The sequence below is a fragment of the Capra hircus genome, chromosome 5, assembly GCF_001704415.2.
Source record: "Capra hircus breed San Clemente chromosome 5, ASM170441v1, whole genome shotgun sequence".
NCBI lineage: Eukaryota > Metazoa > Chordata > Mammalia > Artiodactyla > Bovidae > Capra > Capra hircus.
In genome coordinates this window covers 115,344,743-115,354,696 of record NC_030812.1, presented here as the reverse complement: position 1 = coordinate 115,354,696, position 9,954 = coordinate 115,344,743, and the positions used below count along the sequence as shown (strand labels likewise).

Below are 9,954 nucleotides of genomic sequence, written 5' to 3'. Positions count from 1 at the left end.
TGGGCTGGTGGCATGGGGACAGGCCTGCATCAGCCACTGGCAGAGAGCCTGAGACCCCAGCAGAAACTGGGTGGACACTGGGAAGGCAGTCAGACCAGAGGTGAACCCCCGACGTTAAGGGCTACTCGGGAAACCGTCCTGAGGGCGCTGGGGACTTCCAGGCTCCAGTCAGGCACTGGGTCTGAGGTGCCATCAGGGCGGGGCCCTGGACTGTGCTCTGAGTGGCTGACTGGGATCCACACCACCCGCAGGGGGGCCTGTGGGGGCCTCCACCAACCTGGGGGCCCAGGGACGCCTCTGGAGCCCAGGTCCCACAGCTTGTGCTCAAACGGGATGTGAGATGGGTGGGGGCTGGGGTCCAGGACTGCACCCACCAGGAGGGCCTGAAGGCGGCCGGGATGGCAGACGAGGGTGTGCTGAGCCCCCAGCAGCCTGGAGGTGGCTCCCCAGTCAAGCCAGACCCACGCCTGCAACACCAACACGCATGCCCTCTAGCGCCCAGCCCCCGGGCTCCCAGAACGAACAGGGCCGACTCCATTTCCACGCTGAACAGCTTTATTGAGCTCCGGGTGTGCACGCCACAGCCTCCTGCCTGCCTGCCTGGCCACCCAGTCGCCTGCTGCACGCGGGGGCGGACCCTCCGTGGATGTCACTGGGCCCCTCAAGGAAGGCAGTAGGTTGTATAGTTATCTTCCGAGGGGGCAACATCACTACCCTGAAACCACACAACCTACTACCTCACCCCGCCGGCACCCGGGTGTGGGAGGGTCCGCCGTCCCGCCACCTGCCCAGCCCGCGGCCCCCAGAGCCCTGGAGGGCCGGGCGGGCACCGGGCAGGAGGACCACGCCGACGGCGCCATGGCTCCCCCGCAGCGTCCAGCCCGCCGGCGGGTGCGGGGAGTGGGCACGGGCCCCGTGGGGCCGCCATGGGCTGGAGAACGCGCCTCTCACTTCCTGCCCGCGACAGGGGAGCCCCGGCCCCCCTCCCTCCGCCGACCAGAGGCCTGGCGCTGAGCTGGGCAGTCTGGCCACTGGAGAAACGGGAGGATGGTAGCTGGCCCCGTGGGCTTCCCCACCCCAGCCAAATCTCAGCTGGCCCTGGGGCTGCTCCTCCCGGCATCCAGGGCCGGCCGCAGCCCGGACTGGGGGCTGCCCATGAGCCCCATTGAGGGGACGGGGCAAGGGGCAGGCGGCACAGACGGCATGAGGGGAGGGAAGGGCCGGCTAAGTGCAGCCCTCCTTGGACACCTCACACGGTACTGCCCTCAACCCTCACCTGCCCCGTTTCACAGATAAGGAAACTGAAGCTCAGAGAGGTCCAGGGACCTGCCCCAGGTCACACAGCACCGCCCCACCCTGCAGAGGCCGCACCCCTCCCCCATCTGCCCGCCCCAAGCCAGGGTCCTGGGTGCTGGCCGCTGTCGGTATTACAGCCACTTCAGGAAAGACAGTAGATTGTATAGTTATCCCATAGCAGGGCAGAGCCCCAAACTATACAACCTACTACCTCACCCCAAAGGGCCGTCAGTCTCGGCGCCTGGGCTGGGCGGACGCGGCGGCTCCCGGAGGCGCTTCCTGGAGGCGGCGGCGGTGAGAGCAGCGGGGGCAGGAGCTCGGGGTGGTGCTGGAGGCTGAGGGCCCGGGGCCCTGGCAGGCGGGTCAGCAGGGGCCTGAGCGCCCAGGGAGCTGACCCGCAGGAGAAGACCGCTGACTGGGAGGGAAGGGAAGGAGGGAGGAGAGGGAGCGGGGACGCAGGTGCAGCGAAGAGGCCCGCGGGGCTCTCAGGAGAGGCTCACAGGCGACGGGACCGCTCCCATCTGGACCAGAGACAGGAGAGGCCGCGGTGTCCCCAGGCGACCTGTGCTGGAGGCGCTGGGAGGAAGGCTGGCGTCTGCCAGAGGCCAACCTGTGCCCAAAGTGGCCAGAGTGCCAGCCACGCCCCTCTCTCCCAGCACCGCCGCCCACGATCCCGCCTCCACCCGCTGGACCGGGGGCACTCCCTCCCCAGCAGCCTGGTCCTGCCATCAGGGTAACCTGGGCTTTCCCGCCGGGCAGAGGCTCTAGAATGTTCCCTCTTTCCAGAAGGGAACCTGGCTCTCAGGGAAGGGTGTCTGGGCTGGAGCCGCAGACACAGGGCCCGGCGCCCGAGCCTGAGGCCCACACAGGTCATGTGACTGTCGCAAGGCCACACTGCCGATGGGTGGCAGGGCAGAGGACAGGTCATTCCTGCCTTCTGCCTGGTAACACCTCTGCCTTGTAACTGGTGCCGCTGGACGAGAGCCCCGAGCCGTCAGACACCCCTCACCTACTCCCACAGCCCTCCCTAGCAGGCTGCCTCCTCCAGGCAGGCACCAGGCTGCTCCGTGCCGTGTGGTCTTCCCGGGCCTGGTGAGGCCAGGATCACTGATCCTGCCCTCTGGCTCGCCCACTACCGCACGGGGGTCTCACACCTAGGCCCAACGAACAGCGCAGCGGCCACTCCCCGAACAACCCTGAGGAGTATGAAGTCAGTGCCAGGGCCCTCGGCCAGGGGTGAGGACGCCGGCGCCCACACCGTGCTGTCCACCCAGAGGACGAGCCTGAGGCAGTCACCAGGGCGTGGAGCCGGGAACACCCCAACTCCTGGCTGGCCCGTGGTCACAGCTGTCCTGTCTCTCCTCAAGGCCCCAGAGGGGAATCTCCGTGAGAGGCTCTCAGGGTCCCGTCCACTGTCTCTGCCTGAACTCCCTGCCGGCAGTCAGGGCCAGGGGGTCCCCAAGGACAGAGCCAGCCCACCTCTAAGGACGGGGGCTGAGGAGAGGGTGGCCAAGGGTCCTCTGTGACGGCTGAGGTCACAGGGCACCACAGACACAGCCCTGACCGTGCCCCTCCCTGTCACAGTCCTCCCGCTGGGGCTCCTTGCTTCCCAGCACCAGGACGGCCGGAGGGGCGTGCACAGCAAGCTGTGCTGACCCGTGCCCTGGGACAGTCGCCACACCGAGGCCAGGGTGGGCCGGTGTCCCGCAGCACAGGGGCCTCCTGGGGGTCCCGGCTGGGCTCCCCGGCTGGGCTCCCCGTGAGGAACGCTGGCCTCAGGCAGACACTCCCATCTCAGCGCCACTTCTTGACCTGTTGGGGTTTAGAAAAAGAGACACAAACGTCAGACCGTGTACAAGAGGTGCAGCCAAGCCTGAGCTCCGGCCGCTGCTCCGCGCCTCCTCTCTGGACTCGCCCGTCCACCCCCTGCGGATCCCGCATCTCAGTCCAGCCTGTTTCACTGTGGCCCCTTGCCTGGGGACACACCCTGTGGAGAGGCCTGGAGGGAGCGGGCGCGCTGGTTGCCCTGTGCCCGACGACCCCAGGTGGGGAATGAACGAGACCCCGGCCGCATCCTCGAGTGGCCGGGGCCACTGGTGTCCCCGTGCCAGGCGGCCAGGCCTGCCAGGCTCACTCTGGGGCCTGGATGTTGGGGCGGGGTGGCCAGGGGAGGGGGGATGGGTGCTGCCTCCTGTGTGCCAGGCCGTTTGTGGGGCCCAGGAGGAGGAACCAAACTCCCCAATTCACAGAGGAGGCTCCCGACAACAAAGTTGCAAAGTGAAGCCTCGGATAGTCCCAAGAGTGGAAACACCAGGGAGGGGGCACCATGACCGGGTGTGAGGCCTCAGCCAGGCTCACTCAGCGAATCACGGCCCCACCTGGCTCCAGCCCGCTTGGCCAACTGGAGGGCCTGAGACGCAGCCCGGGCCACTGGACTCGGAGCCAGACCCATGGGGGTCTGTCCAGCCCTGTCACATGCCAACCACTGAGACTCGGTGTCCCCGGCCAGTAACAGGGACGGAGGGTCGGCCCCGCAGGCTGTGGGGTGCTGTCCTGCCCCTAGTCCTGCTCCCAGAGGCCCGACGTCCATCAATCACCTGGGCTCACATCTCTGCGCCCCGCCCGGCCAAGCTCCGATCACTTCCCCCTCCAGCCTCCAGAGCAGAAGAGTGCCCTGGGCAGCCCTCCCCACCCTGCCGTGCACCTCCTGGCCTTTGCCCCATCCTCTCCTGAGCCAGGAATAACTACCCCATTGCCCATGAAGACTCTGCACTCCCCACACACGTTCCCCTCGCTTACTGCCCATCGGGAGGCTTGCGGGGGCCGTCCCGAGCTAATTCTCACTCTGTCCTGGCTCTGGGACCTGGCCTGGCCCTCCTGAGCCCCAGGTCTCACGTCTGGACACTCAGAACTACGGCAGGCATGCAGCTGACTCAAGCGGTGCCCGTGAAGGTGCCCCCAGACGAGAGGGACTTCCTCTCTCCACGAGGGCCAGGCGGGCTCCCGCAAAGCAGCCCAGCTAACGGCCTCTTCCAGGTGGACAGGAGGCAGGTGTACCCCAGCAGGGTTCCCCAAACTCGGGCTCTGCCTGCCCACCAGGGAACTGCTCTCACACAACCTGGCTCTTTCTTTAGCCAACGACCCAGGTTTGGCGGGAAGGAAGGAGGGCTGACCCAGGTCTGAGGCCTAATCGTGGAGACATTTCGGAGGTGGGGGGGAGGCCTCGATTCCGGGAGTCGGGAGACGGGCTTTGCTCGGCCCACTGCCCCGCACTCCTAAAAGTGACCATGGGTCCAGCCAGGGAGGGTCAGCAGAGACCTCTCCTCTTCCAGCGGGGTGGCAGGGGTCTGAGACCTCCTAAGGGGCCCTTCCTGGTCAGCCTGGACCGGGGGTGGCAGCAGGAGCAGCCGCTGTGCCACGACAGAGGCTCCCTGGGCAGGGCTGCGGGAGCGAGTGGTCAGCAGTTGCCCTGCCATCTGCCACCGCCGGCCCAGCCCCAGGCCCCAGCGTCGGCCTGCGGGCAGGGTGCCGGGTAGGGAGGAGCCAGGCCAACCGGGGACAGGTGTGTGGGAGGCCTCGGTGGGCAGGTGGCCCTTTCAGGGCCGGGCGGATGTCTGGAGGGAGTGAGGCAGACAGACGGTGTCACCCCGCAGTCACCTCGGGCTTGGCTTGGGGCCACTGGGAGCCTGGACCCCCCCAGTGGCGGCCCCCCCCCATCGCCACCCCGATTAGGTTTCTCCCCATAAAGCAGCCAGTGTTTCTGCTCGGCAAGCCGTGCCAACAATGGAGTCTGGGAAAAAGGCGTGGGGGGTGGCATCCGGGGGCCGGGTCTCCCTACAAACATGGCCCATAAAGTTAACGAGATGTGTGCCCGACAGAGGCCGGCTGGGGCCGGGCAGAGGCTGGGCACCAAAACTCAGGAATCAAAAGTTGCAATGTAAAATTTTTTAAAATGCAAAAGGGTCCCTGGCATAAGGACAAACTTATGGCGGAGCAGAAGCTTACTGATTTCTGAGCTCAGCTGAGTGCAGGGCCCAGGAGCTTCAGTGCCCCAAGAGCACCTCTGGGGGACAGCCGAATAAAAACTAGCCCTGGAACCAGCCTTCTGACCCCGGCTCTTCCCACAGCCCCGTATACAGCCCGGTGGTGCCACGCAGGTGGGGAAGTGGCGCCCACAGACACTGGAACGCCTGCCTTTCTTCTCAGGGAGCCAGGGGGCCCTCTCGCTGGTACCCTTCCTGCCCAGTCTCCCTGAGACAGACGCCCTTGTGCTCTGGGTCAAGATCTCCCATCCCTGGAGGTCTGTACCCTGCCCTGGATGCCTGCTCTCCTGTCTTCCTCCAAGCTTGCGGCTGGGAGGTGGCACGCACGGGCAATGTCCACTCCCCAGGGAAGGGGTCAGACATGCACCAGGGACCGAGGGTCACTGCCCACAGAGGTGTGAGTCCGAAAGCCCCCAGGAAGTCTTACCGTCTGGGAAGCTGGGGGTTTCCTCCTGGCCGGGAGGCGAAAGCTACAATGGGATCCAGCCCTGCTCTGCAGACACCCCTGCATTCACGGGGGCCATGGGCACGGGCTGGGGACAGATGGCTTTGGGAGCTGCCCAGCCACAGTTCTGTCCCCTGCTCTGGCCTCTACCAGCGACGGGCCTCAGGCAAGTCAGTCAGCACCTCTGGCCTCAGCTGGTTGCTTGGTAAGTGGGGCAAGGATGCCAGCCAGGGCTGCCGGGAGGGAGGTCCAGGTGCCCGTGCCCAGAGGCGGGGCAATCACCAGGGAAGCTGCTCATCACCGCGGAGGGTCTCCTCAGAGTCCAAAGGGAACAGCAGCCAGAAGGCAGAGCCCTCTCCCTGCCCGGTGGGTGTCTCTGTCTGGCGTTTACCCATTAGGCAATCGTTTTAACCTCAAAGACGTGTATTTATCTGAAAATATTCTCAGTCGCAGCCGCAGTCTGGGTCACAAGGCAAGGAGAGAGAAGAAGACGGTGGGTGGGGGACCGGACGCAACCACATCATTAAAAACGCCCGGCGTGAAACCGCGCCCCAGGGGCAGCCCCACCTGGCCACAGCCCCTCAAGAGGTACCTTCTGCTTGCCGGGGCTCCCTGCGCCCCCACCCCCACCGGGCGTGGCACCATCCCATCCTTGGCTGGGTTTCCCAAGCCAGCGGTGGGAGGGCACAGCGCGCAAACCCCACCGGGAACCGCGAGGAGCGGGGATCTGGGGAAAACCCGGGGGCTGTGTGTGCCCAGCAGCCAACCCAGCCTGGAGGGCCTGGCGGGGCCACGGGTGTCCAGGGACGGCGCCCACCGCTCCCGAGGGCCTAGGGTGTGCCCTGTTACGCGCGTGCTGCCCGGCAAGGGCCTAGCCTTGGCCAGCCGGGGACCACAGGCCAGAGCGTGGCCCCGGGGCCGCCCGGCATGCCCCGTATGCCAGAGAAAGGGCACAGCCCCTGTAACGCGCGCGCGCGCTCCTCCAACACCGGCCCGGCCTCTTTCGCCGGACACGTCTCTGCGCCCCTCCGGGAAGCACGCGGACCGCCGTCGGAGGCCCTCGTCGCTGGGTCCTGCGGGCAGGCGCGGACGCCCGGCGGCTCCAAAGTGCAACTGTCGGGCCCCCTTTGGCTGCTGCCAGCCTCCTAGAGGGTCACGGGGTCCGTGAGGGTCAGGGCCGGACTGTCGGCCTCTCCCTCTGCCCTGCCTGCTGCCATGGCCCAGGACAGCCTGCCTCCCAGGTCTGCCTGGAGAGGGCCCGGGACCCCTCTGCATCTGGGCCTCGCGTGTTTACAGGCCCAGCCTGCCCGCACCGAGACTCAGCCCGCCAGGCCGCAGGCTTTGTGTCTGCAGCCGGGCCTGCGCCAGCGCTGCCTGAGGGCGGGGAGGGGGCGGCCCCCTGGGGGACATCAGGGACGGGGGAAAGAGAGACCTGGCGGGAGTGTGACAGCAGAGGAGAGAGCAAGGAGTGGAGGCAGAGAGCAGGCCAGGCCTGGGGAAGGCGACGCCGAGAGCGAAGGCCGGGGGCCGCCAGGCCGTCCCGGGGAGACAGGGCTGTGGGCTCCGCTCACGCTGCCCAGTGCGGCCTCTCCGGGCGCCTTCCTGTGGACTCCCCCCAGCCTCCCAGCGGAGACACGGCCCTGAGAGCTGGTCAGCACCCGGGTGGCGGCACCAAGTGTGCCCTGGAGCCGACCCCGCGGGCCTGGCAGAACAGCAGGAGGCCGTGAGGGCACGTCCCTGAGTGTGTGCGGGGCACACGCCCTCTGTCTGCACGCGTCGGCTTTGCCCCACCCAGCCAAGACTCCACAAGGCCCCGCACAGCCTCAGGGGCAGCCAGATAGGGCACCACGGCCAGGAGATCCTCGAGGATCTGGAATTCCCCGGGGCAGGGGTCGCTGAGGGACCCTTTTTCCAGGCCGTGACCCCAGACACCCAGCAATCTTAGGCTCAGCACGTACAGCTTCTCAACGTGGCTCTGCCATGGGGTGCTGGGCCCACCACACACGCCTGCGTGCCTGGGGACCCACATCCATGCAAACCCCTAAAGAGCCAGCGGGGCGGCCTCTATCCACAGGTCCCCAGGGCGCCAGGAGAACAGGGACAATTCCCTGCAGAAAACCGGCCCACAGCAGTGGTACTGACTGGGCCCACGTGGCTCCGCCCAGCGTGGGTGGAGCACCAGGGTGGGCATAGGGAAAGAGCCAGGGCGCTGCCGGGCCCAGACCTGGACACAGGCCCTGCCTGGCTCTACACCTGCCCGTCTCCATCAGAGCACAGGCCCGGCTGTGCCCCAGATGTGTAGGTAGCGTCTCCCCTGCTGGCTGCAGCGAGGTCCGTGCTGACCCCCTGGACCTGTCTGCCATCTTTAAAGCGAGACTGGCCTCCATCCTGGGTTCTCCCTCTGGAGGGGCAGGGAGGGGCAGGGAGTGGCAGTGGCCGGATGGGCGCACCCAGAGCAGGGTTGCTGGGCTCTGCCTTACGTCTGGGGTTCTGAAGCAGGCACTGGCTGACCGGGGGAGACAGACGCGCCTCTCGTCCAGAGGAAGCGGGGAAGGGCTCCCCGAAAGGGACGAGTCAGGCAAGCAGGACAGGAGTCTTGAGGCGCCAGGGGAGGCCGGGGCTGTTGTGGGCGGCTCTGGCGGGGTCAGGCAGGGTCTCAGTGCTGCAGGCGGTCAGGAGAGCTGAGGCCGCACACCCCTGGGGTGCTTCCTGGCAGCTGCCCCTGTGCCCCCTTCCCCCTGCACTGGACAGGCAGGAGGTGCCAGCCTGGACCTCGGTGGGATGGCTGTGCGGGTGTCCCTAGAAGGCAGGAGAGCCCCTCAGCCACTTGGTCAGAGGCGGCCCCAACCTCAGGCCAGTGAGGACCCAGCCCCGTGAGGCATCCCTTCCGGGGGCCACCCAAGGGCAGTAGGCCTCTGGCGGCCGGGTGACCGGAGCCCTGGCAGGAGGAAGGTCCTGGACTCCGCGGCCCGGCCGCTTCCGGAGTGGACGGCCGCCTCCCGCCGCGGGCGCCGGCCCTCCGCGCCGCCGCCTTGGTCTTCCCAGAGCCGCACAAAATGGCCGCCGCCCCGCCATTTTGTGCGAGGCCGGGCCGGCCGGCCCCGCCGCGCTGGCCCGCGCCCAGCTAGGCCCTGGCCGGGAGCCCCCGACCCCGCCGGCCGCTCGCCGCCCCGGGCCGGCCCCGCCGCGGCGGAGACGCTGCCCGCCAGCGCCCGGGAGCGGCGGCGGAAGGCAGGGCCGTGCCCCGAGGGGAGACTCGCAGCCGCGGGCAGCTCCACAAGTACCGGGCTTGCGGGGCCCCGGCCGCCGCACACGAGGCAGGCCTGCGTGGGCCACGCGGAGGGCAGGCGGCGGCCCTCGGCCTCCGGCCCCGCTTTCCCGCTGAGCGGCCTCAGCGGGCTTCCCGGCGGACCGGCACCGCCCCGTCCGGGGAGCTGGCCCCCGCCGTCCCGGGCAGTGCCCGTCCTGGGAGCTGCCGCCGTCCTGGGAGCTGCCCGTCCTGGGAGCTGCCCGCCGGTCCCGGGAGCTGCCCGTCTGGGAGCTGCCCGCCGTCCGGGAGCTGCCCGTCCTGGGCTGCCGCGCCGGTCCCGGAGCTGCCCGCCTGGAGCTGCCCGCCGGTCGCCGGGAGCTGCCCGTCTGGGAGCTGCCCGTCCTGGGAGCTGCCCGCCGGTCCGGAGCTGCCCGCCTGTCCCGGGAGCTGCCCGCCGGTCCTGGGGAGCTGCCCGTCCCGGGAGCTGCCTGCCGGTCCCGGGAGCTGCCCGTCCCGGGAGCTGCCCGTCCCGGGGAGCTGCCCGTCCCGGGGAACCCGAGGCGGCCTCTTCCTGGAGGACGGGCGCTCCCTGCGGCCTGGGCACTCCCACCGCCTCGGCACCTCCGGAGGCCAGACCCTGAGACCCCGGCCCCTTGGCTCCCCGGAGACGAGACCCTGAGACCCCAGCCCGTCCAGACCCCGGCCCCCCGGAGACCAGACGCTGAGACCCCAGCCCCCAGAGCTGGGCCTCTCCCTCCCAGAGACAGAGCTCTCTGGTCTCCTTCCGCACCCCGCTCTCGACTCTGTGTGAACCCACGCCGACCCCCCAGTCAGCGCCGGGCGATCGGGGCAGAGGCGGCGGCCGTGTGAGGGGCAGCCTGGCAGCGTCCAGGGTCCCCGCGGCCGGGGCTGGGGGGAAC

At 68.8% G+C, this 9,954-nt stretch overlaps 2 non-coding genes across 2 annotated transcripts; both read right to left on the bottom strand.

Moving 5' to 3' along the window:
• MIRLET7B (microRNA let-7b) lies at window positions 652-748 on the bottom strand. The gene has a single exon (NR_129541.1). It is a non-coding gene; the product is annotated as a microRNA let-7b (primary transcript).
• On the bottom strand, window positions 1,426-1,531 carry MIRLET7A (microRNA let-7a). The gene has a single exon (NR_129540.1). It is a non-coding gene; the product is annotated as a microRNA let-7a (primary transcript).